This window comes from Ambystoma mexicanum, chromosome 9 (genome assembly GCF_040938575.1).
Source record: "Ambystoma mexicanum isolate Mex_15411 chromosome 9, UKY_AmexF1_1, whole genome shotgun sequence".
In the NCBI taxonomy this organism is placed as follows: Eukaryota; Metazoa; Chordata; class Amphibia; order Caudata; family Ambystomatidae; genus Ambystoma; species Ambystoma mexicanum.
Window position 1 is genome coordinate 63,775,823 of NC_090931.1, and position 16,531 is coordinate 63,792,353.

A 16,531-nucleotide genomic window follows, 5' to 3' on the forward strand; every position below is an offset into this window, starting at 1 on the left:
AGGTTGAATGGTCTGTTGTCCATGGAGCTCCACCAAACGGCGGCTCTGTTCTCTTGCCAACAGTTATTATTATTATTATTAATGTATTTATTAACATCTCTACGGTTGGAAACTAGAGGGCTTGGGGGTCGATGATCCGGGGCAACCCTGAAACAGTATGGTCTCGGAAGGTGGAGGATGTTTGGGCTAAGGCCTAAGGGCTCTGTTTGTACTTAAGAGTCCTCCGAGTTTATAGGGACAGGCGAGGGTTAGGCAAATAGGGCCACCTTTGCTATATGAGCGGCGTGTCTGCGTTGGCGGTGTCCGAAGTGCCAGAGTGCTATTGTAAGTTTGCTGTGGGGCTGCAGGCAGCACTTAACTGCGCAAGAGGGCAGATGCATCTGGGGAGGCAGGGGTGTAGATCTGTGGAGACTAAGCCCATGCCTGTTCCCTGCACATGCCCTTTAGAAATCAATTCCCAAGCTGTGCCAGCCCACCTGGGTTACAATCCTGGCCCTCCCAGCAAAGCACGCGAGCATCATGTACCGTAGACGTGGTAAGGTTGCTGACTGTGAGGAGACTTGAGGACAGGCCACTGAGCTGTAGGTCTAGTCCCTCCCTGGTACAGTGAGTGCCCGAGTTGGTCGAGTCTTCGTTCCCCATGTTTTCCCTCGTTTGTTGTCTTGTGTTTAGTGTCGGTCTGCGTAGTAGCGACTGGAAGGTGGTTTTCCAGGTTGCAGTTTAAGGACTTGTCTTTTTTCAACTGTATTGTATTGTAATTGTCTTTGTATAGCACCTTTCACCATGGTATGGCCCCAGTGAAATGTAGGTTGTACGCCCTCGGGCACAGAAATTCAGGTATGGGAAAATGGTCAGCGAGGTTTAGAATGTGTGTGTGCATGTCTAGGAACTGTCTTGCTAAATCACCATTGATGGTTTGCACCTCTTCTTACATATTGGTCCCTGACTTCTGTACATTTTTCAAAGAAAATAACATGCGCACCCCAGGAAGGGCGCTCAACCAATCAGGTGGCTGGAACAGCGGGCGAGAATACACAACCCCAGCCTGCTGTCCCAGCCACCGGGTGGCGCCTTTATTTTCTTTTTCATTTTTCCAATGCAGAGAGTCAACGGGGTGCTTCCCTCCCCTCCATGCCTCTTCCACCTACCTGCCGGAGCGGAGCATTGCCCTCCGGTCCGGTGCTCCTCCAGTTAGGCCGCCCTCATACACATGGAAAAGGGACTTAGTCCCTTTTGCGTATGGCGGTGACCATCTTTTTAAATTTGTTTCAATTTTTCATTGGGAGAACGCCTGCGCTAGCACCGGGATCTCGTGATGACAAATTCTGAAAGCCCTTTGCACCCCGGATGAACTCTGAGGTGCGAATGGCTTTCATACCCTGCCAGTTGGGCAGCCCTGGTCTTTAAAGGGCTACAGCCTGAGCTGAGGCCTTCACAGGCCATGTCCACCCTCCTGGCAGGGCGGGCATGAAAGCCACATTTTTCAAAGTGATCTTGTGTAATCTGTATATTGCCCACGCAACCTCGCCCATTGTGTTGCTCACCAGGAGCGCTCCACTGCTGCTTTCTGCTCTATGCAGCGTCAATGCTGCTACGTGCTTCTTTGGGCTCCGCCATGCCCCTTAGCCATGTTTACTGGAGTAGTTCTGCTATTCTCTCTCTCCTTCTACAATCCCTTGGCAAATAGCCCCTTCCTCTCCTTGAATGGTTGGAATGCCCTGATAATGGAGGGTGGAGCTCGCTAGGCGTGCTAGAGGTGTGCACCTCTGCAAGAGGTAAGGTATGACCTCACGGTGTTTGTTCAGTATTTCTCTGCTTGCACCAAAGGATGTTTTCCCTGCCCCTTTCTGCATGCAAGCAGCTTTGAAAACACCAGGGCGTCGCTTCACCAACTCGCGTTGCTCAAAGACTGTGTTCCAAAGTAACCTCTGAGGCCAGTGGCTGCAGTGTGGGCGCTAGCCTCTGATAGCAGCCATTGGGATCTTCGCTTGAATCCTTGTTTGGCACCATTGCTGGCTCTGTTCCTCGCCAAAAGAGGGTGCAGCAAGCATGGTGATGCCCTGCCCCATTCGCTTCTGTCAAGTTTTCATCGGTTCTATCATCGTGTGAATCAGATTGCATTTTATTTCAACCACCACAATGACTGATTCAGTGACCTGATCTGGTCTCCTGTCTCAGTGTTTCTTGGAGAGGAACGTAAGGGGCAGTGTCATTTCAATTGTGATAGAAATGTTTAGTTTATCACGTGCAGGGGGCTTCCACCAGAATTTCTATTGGGCAGTTTTGTTAGAAATGCTTAGCTTATCGTTTAGATACGATTTGTCGATGGGATAGTAATGTCTCTCTGGATGAGATCCTGGGCCAACGTTGGAAGGTCTTAATGCCACTGGTCCGAATAAACCGAAACCCTCTTGAGCGGGTGGTGGGGCGGGTGTGTCTCGGAATGCCACTTTTGCCAGAAATGTGCCACAGCAGTTTGTAGCCGGAAACAATTGGCAAATAAACACGTTTGACGTGTGCACATTAGAAGGACCCAAAGAAACCCCGCAGAGACAAAGCATAATGTTTATGGGGCCCAATAAAATGGGACAAGGGACCTGCAGCAAAATGGAATCCTTCCCCAACACCCCTTTACCAGCTTCTTACCCATGTGAATTCCCTCTCTTTCACTCCCACTCTTGGAACAAATGACGCCTGCTATACCGTGTGTTTTCCTTGTCCCAAAAGAACTCGCCCATCTGTCAGAATTCGCTCCTTAAATTCATGTGTGCATTTTCCTGTCATTCTCGCAATTATGCCCCAGCAGACTCTGGGGGTGGGGGGAGGGCGGCGAGGTTGATATATTTCTCAACCTCCAGGCAGTATGACTCATACCAGCCCCAGAACCTAATCAAAGCCAGCGAGGAAAGTACACCTGGGTTCCTGGCAAGGTACCGGAGCTCAGAACACTGTGTATGTTTTGTTTTCATCTTCGCATATGGGCCAATTTTCGTGCCCTTTGTAATAAAAAAAAATCTAATGAATGCTGGAGGTTTGGATTTTAAAATAGCATTTTTGGCAACTATAAAGAATTTGTAACCACCTGCTAAATACACATTGTATCTAACAATAACGCGTAAGTGTATAGCTAGAATATCTCATTTCGGCTATTGTGTTGCACAGTACACTGCCCGCTCCTACAACGGAGCCTGAAGAAAAAAAATACTTTTATGTGGCACAAAATCATCACCCTGGTGGTTTTAAAGCACCAAACCTTGTCCGGGCGTCTGGCACTGTGCCCTGCCAGTGGTATCCAGACTGTGATATGTAGAGCAAACAATAACAAACCAAAAGGCATGGTGGGCAAAAAAACATAGTTCCTCTGTAGCGCCCACAAATTCAGCATGCAATCACTGTGAAGAGAGAAAAAATCCTTCTACTTACAAACCTGTGAACCTTTTTAAATGTCCCTGAAAAGGTTCTACATTTCCCTTCTACACAAGTGTACTAACGCGAGCAATCGGTGATGGGCTGCCTATCTAGGGAAAGATGGAAAGTGAGCGTGACAAATTCGACCATCCGCACGGTGGTCGTGTGCTCGCCTGGCGTTTTTTAAAATTTTAAATGAAATTGAATGATGGTAGATCAACCTCTGGAAAATGTGTGGGGCTAATCTGCACAAATTTTCCTAATGCTCACTGCATGACATACACATGGACCCGTCTACTCCGGGTGGACACAACCTACAGGTGATGATCCTCCTGTCATATTTAGTTGGAATATGACAGTCAAGAGTACATCAAGGCATCTTAGAAGGGGGAAGGCTAAACCTTCCTCCTGCCATGGCCAGCCAAATTAACTATCAAAGGCCCCATGGATCCACCCTGTCCTTTCGTGCAAGCACTGCAAAATGGTGGCAGCAATTAACATAATTGGCATACTAATAGAGTATACTTCAAACATGCCCACATGTGGCCTAGCTGCAGAGGTGAACAAAGGAGACAGGAAACCCCAACAAGCTTTGATATGCACCGTGTCAACCTGAAGCCATCTCCCGCCTTAGTATCAAGGGCAGTGAACTGTCACGTCTGCGACATGTGTTTACAGTCGGCAACCCCCCGTAGAGGGGCCCCATTCAGATGGTATGAGAATATGGATTGCAGGAGATGGTCTGGTCTCGCCACAGCGTCAAGGGAGACTTGACATTTTAATCAGGAACCACAGAAATCTCCATTAACTAGAGAGACCCTTTGATCCACAACAGACCAGAAGAAGGATGGCACTTATGTTTTCACCCCTTTACCTTTTCTGTTCCAAAGCACTCTGGTTATGACCTCACGCATAACAGAAGAGTGTTGGTGGGGACTCAGGATTGGTTCATTAAGGTAGGCTTAGCCTACACCAATCACTGTGGCCTTTTTGACTTTAAAAGGACCGAGCCCTTCTTTTGGCAGATCATCTGAAGAATTGGCAAGGAGTAACAAGAAAAACTCATTGGGACCCTGGCCGAAGCTACAGTCTTCCTTACAGCTTCTGCCAGTGAAGGAAGGCCAGGATCCCTCCCCTAAACATCTCACAGGGAACAGAGGGTGATTCTGACTTCAGAGGACCCTCGGGCAGCTCCAGAACTGGTACCCGCGAGCATAGATGGGAAGTGCTAGTGCCATTTTACGACCCATTGATCTCTTTGTGCTGAAACAGAGTATTCTTGAACTATTGCGATTAATTACTTTAATGACTACCCTCCTGCCAGTATCCAGTGTGCATCCCTTTTCCTTCTTGACACAGGCCTGTCCTTTGTATTCCTTGACAGGGTGAGTTGTTTTTTGTAGCATGCTAGCACTGTCTTGAATAGCAATAAAGTAGATGTGTGTATCGAACCTTGGCTGGACCATCCCTTTTATCATTGGGTAATAATTGAATTTTCGTTGTTGCAACTAACCAACGATCCACGACCTTGCGGAGGTAAGGCGGCCGTTCGTCCACGTTACCAAAAATTGGACAATGATGTCTTATAATTCACTTGTATTCCAATTTGTTTGGATCCTTTCTGGTGTACTAGAGGGGTGGGGCTGTTTGATGGTTTAGAAACTGATATTCATCCCTGGACCACTGGTGCCCCGGTAGTTGATTCGTCACAGACAGCTATCCCGATTTGAACTCCCTGGTTTTCAAAAACAACCACTCGTATAAGACTTGTAAAATGGTGTTTGAAGCTACTCTGAATGTGCTTTTTTATTGACTGTTCAGCCACCATGCAAGAAGAATTCTAAACATTTATTCCAAATTTAGGATAAGACGTGTGTGTAATCCTATTTCACAGCGTTTACAACTTTTATATCTTGCATTCATTCGTATATATCACTAAATGAATTGGCAAAAGAAAAACGAGCGAGACACAACCTTCACTTGAAACAATTCTAAAACCACAATTTGATACGTCGTGCAGTGATATCTCGGACATCCGTCTTTATATAGAGCAAGCGCACACAAAAAGAAAAGTGGGTCACGGGCATGATGAAGTGAGTTTTGGGAAGAGAGGGATGAGGGCAAGCGTCATTCAGCCGGGTTTTCGGATGCATGTTGATATGATGGAATTGGCAGTGCTGTCTATAGTGCATCCATCTTTCATAGTGAGGACGTTTCTCTTGAGGGATGTCTCCGGTCCTACTCTTGTTGTACAGGTGTCTGAAGATGTGCACTACCGGATCCTTGTAGCTTGGAGGCTACTTTTTTGGACTTGCAATTGCTGACCAGTTAACACGCTGGAGCACTAATTCAGGCTCCAAGGGCGGCAGGTTTCAGAGTGGACACTGTAGAAGTGGAACGTGGAAGGAAGCGAGCTATCAGCCGGTCAGATAGCACAGCTAGTAGAGCACTGGCTTGACATCCTGCAGAGCCTGCCGACGAAGGTTCGAATCCCGGCAAGGCCAAACTCGGATGAGCACCACACACCGTGGGTAATAATAAGCAGCGCTGAAATGCCGCAGGGTTCGTAGCGCTATGATGGGTAAGCGGAAAAGCAAGGAGGTTGGATTCTGTCCAGGTGTGTGCCGTGCGTGCTTGACAATATATTGGATCGATGAGTCTGATCAAGAAAGGTGCCCGAATGCCCTACCTGGGGTAGTGCATTACAGAGTTAACGGGATATACTGGTCTAGCTGCCATAACTGTGTGCAAGTGCTTGCATGAAGCTTGAATGCAAAGGTTGTAGGCTTCCACTAGTGTCATTAACCCTAATGCATACTGCTCTTCCTGAATGTTACCCCAAACGCTAGTTAATAGTTTAATGAGTTGGAGCTAGGATCCCAGAAATAGATTGGGAAGAAATGTAGTTCGGTGAAATCTAAGTGCAAAACAAAATATATATAGTCTGTCTTTAACAACACAGGAGCAAGAACACGGGGGCTCACAGGAGCAATATGTTCGCAGGGCATGTCCCAAAGCAACATCACATCAGCAACCGTAAACGCAGGTGGGCACAATGCAGGAGCAAACCGCAGGGTTGCCACTTAAGCCTTAACCCAAGAGCAAAGCAAAAGTGTGACCCAGCTTGGGAGGGGAAGACCACGGTGGCATCCATTTCTGCAGAGCAGTACATTGACGTTGCTTGGACAATGAAGGGAAGCATCCACAGTCCTTGGAAGGGCCCCAAAATATTAATGTAGACCCCTAAATGTATAGCACCTACACTGCCATGGAGCAGTATCAGGACACCAAGTATTAACGAGTGGTTTGGAAGGGGCGGGGATGGAAGCAAGGAAATCCTGTCATGCCATGTTGGTTGCTTCTATAGCGCTTGCACCACTCAGGAGCTGCTTCCGTGGACTTGATATGAGGGGTTTACGGAGAAGGCAGAGGTTGATCTAATCTGATATCACGTTTGAAGGCAGGCATGTTGTATTGTTCTCAATACAGTTTTATTGATTAATGGTGGGAGAGGGGATGGAGAGCGCTGCTTCCAAGGGCTCTGCCACCATCCTCGTAGCTCCTCTGATATTCTGAATCCATTGTACCAGCCGAGCAGTACCACTTGAAGGAGTTCCAATATTATTACTGCTTCATAATCTTTCCATTTCTATGAAGTACTAGATGCAAAGAAGATTGGGCTGCATGTAGCATTATAGATGATTGCGGTCCGCTGCAGAGGTAAATTCCACTGAGAGTTTGTCACCTCCCGCTGAGAATGGGAATGGAAGTGTGAAACTCTAGTGGTCCATGATGTTGGGGTAGACCACCTGCATCTGAAAGCTAACAGTTTATGGTTTGTGATAGGGTATACCCCCTGTCCCCCGCTGCGTTGTGCCTGATGGACCAGCATTGCAGCAGGAGCACGGGGGTATGCAAGGATACCAGTTGCGCAGCTACTGGCTAGGTCTCAAAAGTCCACTCACCGCCTCAGTGGCCTCGGTGCAGTCAGTTCCTTAATCACCAAGAGTCCATTATGACTTGTGACTTGCTAGTGGAGAATGCAAAAGTTGCCTGTGCAGCGTTATAAAACACCAATATCTCCCACCCCACAGCAAACCCAAAGGGAAAATAGTACTTGGAAGCAGATGTACTGTCCCCCTCCACCCCCCTGACTTCATAGCTGTTGATTTTTGAATTGAATAATCCTCTGCCTTGACGTCAGAGTAGGAGGATCCAACATCAGGAGAGGGAAATAACTGCAAAGACCAGAAAAAGATATTCGTTTTACAGCTAAGTTAAATATATATTTATACTTGCATAGAAAATGCCCCCATGGAACACGGAAATCATTTTTTTACCACTGCAGAGTCTTGAAAATGGATAATGCTCGCCCTTCAGAAACACTTAAATATAACTATTATGTACACAAAAATGTCAGAGTTCATTTACTGATCCTTTTCTAGTTGTAACATATATTTATACTGGGAATTCACCTGTGCTTGTCAAAAGAAGAACATATACGGTGTAACGGTTTGAGAGGCCACCCTCAACATAGGCAGTCCCTTCCGTCCCCAATCGAGGTGCCACACAATAAACAGTTTCATGTCAGTTCTTTATTCAGTCAGAAAATACCCAAAAACCAGAACTAGTAGACAGAGTTAAGGATGACTAAGTGCACAAGCAATTTTTAACTTGGTTTAAATTCCCAAGATTTTTTGTTTATTTTATTCCAACAAAAATGCTATATCTAAAAGCATATTAAACATTTCTTACAACACTATGGCCCATTCGCTTTACCATTCATTCACATTCATACAATTCTCATCGGTCGTTCATTCCACAATTCATTTTTTAGAAAAATGGTTTATAAAAAACAGTTAACATCTGCTATATCTCCATGTGGTTATAATTCATTGTAAACTATCCCCACACATTTGGGGTATAGCTGTGGGTGAATGTGAATGAATGGTAAAGCGAATGGGCCATAGTGTTGTAAGAAATGTTTAATATGCTTTTAGATATAGCATTTTTGTTGGAATAAAATAAACAAAAAATCTTGGCAATTTAAACCTAGTTAAAAATTGCTTGTGCACTTCGTCATCCTTAACTCTGTCTACTAGTTCTGGTTTTTGTGTATTTTTCTGATTGATTGACCTGTAGAACTAGGGACGTTAAAACAGGTACCCCTTTTATTTTGCAGTTCTTTATTCAGCCCTGTTTCTGATGCATATCATACCCCTTGGATTCCTCGTCTTGAGCTACCAATGAGCCAAGAACCAGGCCGATGTACACACATTATATTTTTGTTAATTTGGATGACCGGTAATAGAAAATTGCACTAAAATGTCATGCCGTTTTTTCCACGGCACAACACAATAAACTACTCTCTACATAAATAACTTGCATGGTTTGGTTGGGAAAACTGAAATCACAATATTTTACTTTATGCAAATTTCAAAATAAATGAACATCAACACTGGTCCCTGAATAAAATCACTTTACATTTGCAATGCTGTACAATTTTGTTTTTCCTGCTTGCTTAAATGGCTAGCAGTAAATAAATTGAAGGTGATTTAGCAGTGGGGTTTTCAGACCTCCACCCCCACTTTGGTCTGTGTTGGAAGCTGAACAGAAAGATTGCCCAATTAAATTACAGACTATAATTTTCAGCGCACACTGGTAATGCGCTTTGCTTCGAATTTTAACAAAAATCACCCTGTGGTGTTCCACAAAGGGGAATTAAATAAATTAATATATTTTGTTTAGTTAAATAGGCTAATGATCTACACAGTTTTGCCCCCTGCCCGCTATAAAGGGAAAGGATTTAAGGCCTGCAGATTCCCCCACTTTTGGTTGCAAAGGGTTCGATTCTACTTACAGAGAAAACCTCTGTTTAAAGTTCCGGAAAGCCAGCTACATGTCTGGACCCTCTGGAAGAACTGGACGAGACAGGGCAGGGGCCCGATCGCTCCACTCTCCAGGATGGTCCACAGCACACAACCACAGGACCCAGTCAGCTTTTAGGCCTGCCCAACAAAAGAACGCTTCACCCAGATGCAATCACAGATAAATCTCCTTTTGGTGTTTCCTTGTGGCTGTCAGATGGTACATTTCAGCAGCTCTGTCCCTTTCCTCATAGCGTATACACTTTATATACCAGTGATGACACCATCAAGTTTACTACATTGGGCAGTTCCCTGCAAGAGTTCTTGCAACAGGGATTGGCCAGTTACCCATCTCTCTACCCCCAAGTCCAGTCTCTCTCAATGGATTGGTTTAGGAGTATGGCAACTTCCATTTTAAATCCTCTTTTGTTTCTAAGTCAGTTTTTTTGTAAAACTTCATAATTGACTAGTAACCGCCATAATATACATATATTCCGCGTCAGCTACTCATGGGGAATTTAATAAAACGACAGCCATTTCTGCATCATGTTGCACGGCTGTGTGTCAATTTTCCACTGTTTACACAAAAAGCACAATAATAATGAACATGCGTAATTTACTCTCCAAATACCTAATTTTACATCCCACCAGTTCGCCAACTTAAATCCGGGACATGTTCATAGCAGCCAGGAACACCTTTTAGCTCGCCATTACAATTCCCTGAGTCACAGGTGGATGAAATTTATTTCAACAAAATTGCCTGGAAATTACCTAGCAAATGACACCTCAATTAAGGAAGTATGACATATGGTTGCTGAGAAAAATGCCTAAATGATAATAGTCCTTTTAAATTAATAGCAAATCTTTAGGTTATGCACATTAGAGCTCTCCTGTCTCCCGTGTCATTTGCCTCACTGGGCCAGTGTTTTCATTAGTCTCTTTGTTGTTTGAAGTGTAGGCTGCAGATGGTAAATGGGGGAATGCATTTTCTTTACAGAGATCCCCCACTGCAGAAATCTGGCATCCTGTCCCCTTATCTCAAGGGGACCACCTTTTGATCTGAAAAGCTTCTATTTTCAGCCTCGATTGCAGCCCCTGTTTTCATACCTCCCCCCTACAATCCGGTCATGCACCAGCTATGGCCATTTGTCCTGCACAGAAATGAGTTTTCAGAGACACCAAGTATGAGGAAAGTTTGTTTTCAACACCTCTTAGCAGCCACACTTTATTGCCGTTGTAAACAGTTGGGCTCCACAAACGATGCTTTCAGTGGGGGGGTCTTTTGTGAAGTTTGCCCAGAGATCCACCATTTGTCCTTGGTTGAGAGGAACTTGCATATTGCAATTTCTAACATCAGCCTTTATACTGCTACTTCCCGTCCCCTTTCCTCCATACTTATGGGACATTCCTCTGTCCTGTGGGACGGGACCAGAGCACTTTGTAAAAAGCATCACATTTTTCAAAAATGTGTCCTTCCTCTCTTTTTACGCGGGGTACCGCACGCGGCTGTAACCCGACCCTCCTTAGCTCCGCCCAGCGCATCGCCCATCAGTCCTTTTCTCTGCTCATTCAGGACTGGACGCACTTGCATCTTCGGAAGATTTTTTCCTTCCAGTTTCCTCCTCTCTTGCTCCGGTTTAGCGGTCGCGTGGTAGTCCGTCTATGTCGTTTCAGCTAGACTTTCCAAATTGTTCTTCTTGTCAGCGACGCTTCGTTAGGACTGATCCCCATTCTCTTTGTTTAGAGTGTTTGGGTCCGGACCACCGGTCAGACTCGTGCTTTTACTGCGACTCCCTTTCGGTCAGGGCGCTTCAACGTCGTTTAAAGCGGTGGGAGGAGGTGTTTCACCGTACTCCCCCGGCGCACTTTCAAACTTTCATCGACGAGAAGAAGAAACGCCCGGTGAGTTCTTTACTTTTTAGAGCACGCTGGCCGGGGGACTCCTTCCCGGGGTCTTCCCGGTCCTGGAGGAGCGTCAAAGCTCTTTTACCAGTGCTAGCCCTGAGGTGCCTTCTAGGCCTAAAAAGTGTACCAGAGTTTTCTCCGAGGGCCTCAGTAAGGGGCCTATTGACACCAGATTACAATCCGAGGCCCCTCCTGTGGGGGCTATTTGTGGGCCCAGTTCTACTGAGGCGTCAGGTACCGGAGCTTGCTTCGAGGTCTCCTTGACTGGAGCTTCCTGTAAAAACACTGAGGTACGCCCTGAGGCCTCAGTTGAGGCTGTTGATACCGAACAGAAGTTCGAGGCCCGTCGTGAAGAGGCTTTTACCGGACTCAGGCCCGAGGTCCCTCGTTTAGAGGCTCAGGTGACCAACAGTTCTGAGAGGCCTATTAGGGTCTTGTCGGTGAGGTGTGTTCCTCATCGTTCTCGCTCTAGCGGTGACTCCAGATCTTTTGAGCGGGCATAGAGTGAGGTCTTGGACCGTAATCCCTCCGTTACCGGCAGTTCCAAGGTCCTTCCTTCGAAGGCTAGTTTGGCCGATAGCATGTCACAGAGACATCCTAGCCACGCAGTACTGGCTCAGCTGAGGTTCCTTGTGTTAAGGCTAAGATTAAGACCCCTGAACCACCTATGGGAACCCCTGCCTCACTTTCACACGTGTCGCAGTTCTCAGGTGCCGACAAAATGGCGGCCGTTTCTGCCAAGACCACGGCTGCCATTTTGGATACCTCCCTTACAACTATGCCATTGGCCCTACCTGTGGGGAGTGGTTTTTCAGGTGAACATCGGTTTCCTTGTGCACATCCGTTTCGTCCAGTTTATAACTGGAATGCTCGGATGCCCCTACTGCACAATGTCTCGCTCCCCGCGGCATCGGCGCCATTGATTTATGTGGACACTAGTGGGGAAGGGCCCTCTTGGCAACCCTCTCCCTTGCGTCCCTGAAATTACTCCGTTCATGAGAGGCCTCCTCCAGTCGCGCCTAAATCGTTGGCGGAGGACGTCTTTTTCGGCAAGTTTCAAAGACTTAAGCATTCCGACCCCATGAAGGAGTACTTTCGAGGCTTGTTTAGGGAGATATGCCCGCGTGCACCGATGGTCCCAGCTGCGGTTTCTGTGGGTCCGCCAGCGCCGCCTTTACGGCCTGGGCCTCCCCCGACTCCCCCCCCCCCGCCTCCCGTGTCCCCAGTCGACAAGTCTATTGTGATGCCTGATGTGACTCAGCCTGATCAGGACCTGTCGGACGACGCACAGGGCGATCAGGACAGCGAAGACCAGCCCCGCTCTGTCAGAGCCTTTCACGACCGGGTGCTGGACATGATGTGTTTGTTGGATGTTCCAGTACCCGAGGCACACGCTCCGCAGGAGGGCGTGCTTTCAGGGGCATTTATCTTGTCTCCTTCGGAGTGTACCGGCTTGTTCTTGCAGAAGGACGTTTTGGCCGAGGTCCGTAAAGTCTGGGAGAAACCACACTGGACTGTTAGTCAACAAGAAAATTGATGTGCCCTACAGGTTCCATTCTTCGGTAGAAGTGACCTTAGCGTTGTGTCTGCCCCCCTCCTCCACGGTAGTGGCTGCGGCCACTTTACAATCCAGACCTGCTGCATCCTCTTCTACGATGGCTACACAGGTTCTGGCCAAAGAGGACAAGCTTCTTGACTCCCTAGGGAGTTAGCGGGGGCGAATATGAAAATGTGGGAAGGGCTGTCGGAGTTTGAAGAGTTTATTCCAGCTGAAAAGCTAGAAGACTTCAAAGCGGGATTGTCAGATGCCAGGGTCCTGGCACAGGATTTGCTGGAGGCAGTGGCGCATCATGTCTACACCTCGGCCCGGGGCCTTATGCTTGGCATGGATACCTCTTGTCAGGCTTGGCTGCACGCCACCAAGTTTTCTAAGGAGGTGCAGGACAAGGTTTTGGACCTGCCTTTTGATGGCAAGGAGCTCTTTCATTCTACAACAGATGTGGAGCTGACCAAAACTAAGGACAGCACTCAGACCGCCAAGTCCTTGTCTGTCCTGGTAAAACCACCTTTCAGGACACAGAGATCGTTGTCGCAGCCTCAGCCTTCCTCTGGTGTCAAGGGTTTTCTAGATTGAAGATCCCGCATGGTTGACACCCCTTCTGGAAATTCCCCCCGAAGGCAGCAACGGAGTTGGTTTTTCTCCCGCTCCTCAGCCTCCTCAGGTTCAGGCGGTGCTGCCACCGAGAAACCAGCTAAATGAGGGTTTTCTGCGCATGGAACCCTGGTGGGAGGATGCATTGCGTCTCATTGGGAGACGTGGCAGACCATCACTGAGGACCGGTGGGTCTCGTCAGTCGCTCGGGCGGGCTTCCGCTTCCCCCTTCCCCTTACCCCACTTATCAATCCTCCCTTCCAGCAGTCAGGGTCACCCTCCCTTAAAGCCAAAATTCATAAATTACTGGATCTCAGAGCGGTGGAATCCATTCCCCTAGGGGAGCGATGGGAGGGTTTCTACTCACGGCTGTTTACGGTGCCCAAACCTAACCAGGCTGGCCTGCGCACCATCCTAGACCTTTCCCAGTTCAATCTTTCTCTACCCCAAGAGAAATTCAAGATGATCACGCCTTGACAAATAAAGTCCTCTTTGCAGAAGGGCGATTGGCTCAGTGTGGTGGACCTTCAGGATGCGTATATGCATATTCTGATCTGGAATCCACACCGGAGATACCTACGGTTTTCCGTAGGGGAGGAGCACTTCCAGTTCCGAGTGCTCCACTTTGGCCTCAGCTCGGCACCGCGTGTCTTTACGAAGATGATGTCAGTTATCGCAGCTTATCTTCGGCTTCAGGGTACCCATGTGTATCCGTATTTGGACGATTGGCTGTTGCGCAGTCCTTGCCCGCTGAAAGCCTCGAGCAGTCTTCAGTCTCTCCTCCAGCTCCTGTTCCACCTTGGGCTGTCGGTGAACTGGAGGAAATCTTCCATGACGGTCTCTCAGGACTTGACTTTCCTGGGTTTTCGTTGGAACACGATCGACTGCAGAGTATACCTGACTGGGGACAGAATGGCGGATCCCGTTGGCCATGTGTCAGATGTTTGCGCAGTCAGAGAGTATGTCGGCCTGGTGGTTCCAGAGGCTTCTGGGCCTCATGGCCTTGTGCGTATTGGCTCCTCCTCTTGCTCGGCTCAAGATGAGGCGGATGCAGATGGCTCTTCGGAGTTCTTGGCGTCAGGCTGTGGATCCGGACTCCAAGATAATATCGATTCCAGCTTTCATGAGAGTGGACCTTCTTCAAGTCTCCGACCTCTGGTAGCCCCAAGACGAGCTCTTTCATACAAATCATCTGGAGCTTCTGGTGATCTTCCTGGCGCTCAAGGCGTTCAGGCCGGTCATTGCCAACAAAGTGGTTTGTGTCCGCACGGACAATATGGTGTCCATGTTTTACATCAACAAGCAGGGGGGCACCAAGTCCCCTCGTCTTGTGGATCTTGCCATTCAGATTTGGCAATGGTCAGTTCAGCATGGTGCCTGGCTGGTGGCAGTACACATTCCGGGCCAGCTGAACGTTCCGGCAGATGCCCTTAGCCGACGAACAATGGTCTGCTACGAGTGGGAATTGAAAGCTGAGGACTTCTTACAGATATTCCTGTGTTGGGGCACTCCGGAAGTGGACCTCTTAGCAACATCGGCAAACAAGAAACTTCCTCTGTATGCCTCCAGAAATGGGCTGGGAGCCTCGTCTCTGGGAGATGCTCTCGAGAATCCCTGTCACAACATGAGGGCCTATGCTTTTCGGCCTCTGCCTCTGATTCATCGGGCGATTTGCAAGCTGAGGAACACGGTGAACTGTTCTCTTCTGCTCATAGCCCGGTGGTGGCCGGCCAGGTTCTGGTTTTCAGAGCTTTAACATCTGTCGGTGTGTGCACCAATCAGGCTTCCGTTGGTTCCCGATCTGCTTCACCAGAGAGATCGGCAGCTGTGGCACCCCTCCCTACAATCGTTCAGCTTGGCGGCATGGTGCCTGAGTCCAGATCTTTACACCATCTCAACCTGTCTGCTGACAACATGCGCATTATTCAGGCAGCCAGGAAGCCCACAATGAGGTCTCAGTACAGAAGCAAATGGCTTTGTTTCTGTCACCGGTGCTTAGCCAAACAGCTGGACCCCAGGGGGGCTACGATCGACACAGTGCTGTCCTTCGTCTCTCATCTAGCAAAGTCGGGCATTCATGTCCGGTCATGCAGGACTTATCTTTCGGCTGTGGCCGTCTACCTATCCACGGACCAGTGCTCTTTTTCACTGTCAAATCCAGTGGTTAAAAGGCATTTTGCGGGTCTAATGCGTCTTTACCCTCCTGTTCGCAAACCGCATCCGACGTGGGATCTGAACGTGGTTCTTACGGCCTTGTGCCATAAGCCTTTCGAACCAATGGCTACAGTAGATCTTAAGCACCTTTCGTAGAAGATGCCTTTCTTGGTCGCCGTTACTTCGGCAAGGCGTGTGAGTGAGCTCCAAGCTTTGTCGGTGGAGATCCCTTCTTGGTTTTCCACAAGGATAAGGTTGTCCTAAGGACAAATCCTTCTTTCTTACCAAAGGTGGTTTCTGATTTGCTTCTAAATCAGTCAATCTCCCTGCCTGTCTTCTTTCCAAACCAAGCTTCGAAAGCTGAGAGGGTTTTGCATTGCCTGGATATTAGAAGAGCTCTTAGGTTCTATCTGGACAGAACATCTGAATTCAGGAGTTCTTCTGAACTATTGGTGACCTTTGGTAATCCACACAGTAAGCAGGCCTCCAAAGCGACCATCTCCAGATGGATTGCTGCCTGCATTACAGAGTCTTACACTGTTCAGGGTTTCCAGCCTCTTAAAGGAATTTGTGCGCATCTGGTACGTGGCAAGGCAGCTGCTGTTGCCTTTCAAAAGTATGTCCCCTGGGAGACAATCGTGAAAGCGACTACTTGGGCCTCCCATCGGCATTTTGTAAACATTACTGTTTGGACCTGAGCTCCAGATCTGATGCTCAGTTTGGCCAGGCTGTGCTGAAAAACCTTTTTCAGTAGGGGTTTCCATCCACCCGTAGTTCCTGTGAGGAGTGCTTGGGAATCTCCCATAAGTATGGAGGAAAGGGGATGGGAAGTAAGAGTAGAATAAGGTTACTCACCATAGTGACCACCTTACTCCTAGTCCATAGTCCCCTTTCCTCCATAAGCCCGCCCGCCGTCCCCTCTAATAAGGTTCCTCTGTTATTGCTTAAAGGCGATAGAAAAGGACTGATGGGCGATGCCCTGGGCGGAGCTAAGGAGGGCGGGGTTATGGCCACGTGCGGTACCCCAAGTAAAAAGAGAGGAAGG

The 16,531-nt window shown here is 48.0% G+C and overlaps 1 protein-coding gene across 4 annotated transcripts in view; it reads left to right on the forward strand.

Annotated features, from left to right (window-relative positions):
* ARHGAP32 (Rho GTPase activating protein 32) overlaps positions 1 to 16,531 on the forward strand; it is a 1,621,198-nt gene that overhangs the window by 44,970 nt on the left and 1,559,697 nt on the right. The gene's annotated exons all lie outside the window — the stretch shown is intronic.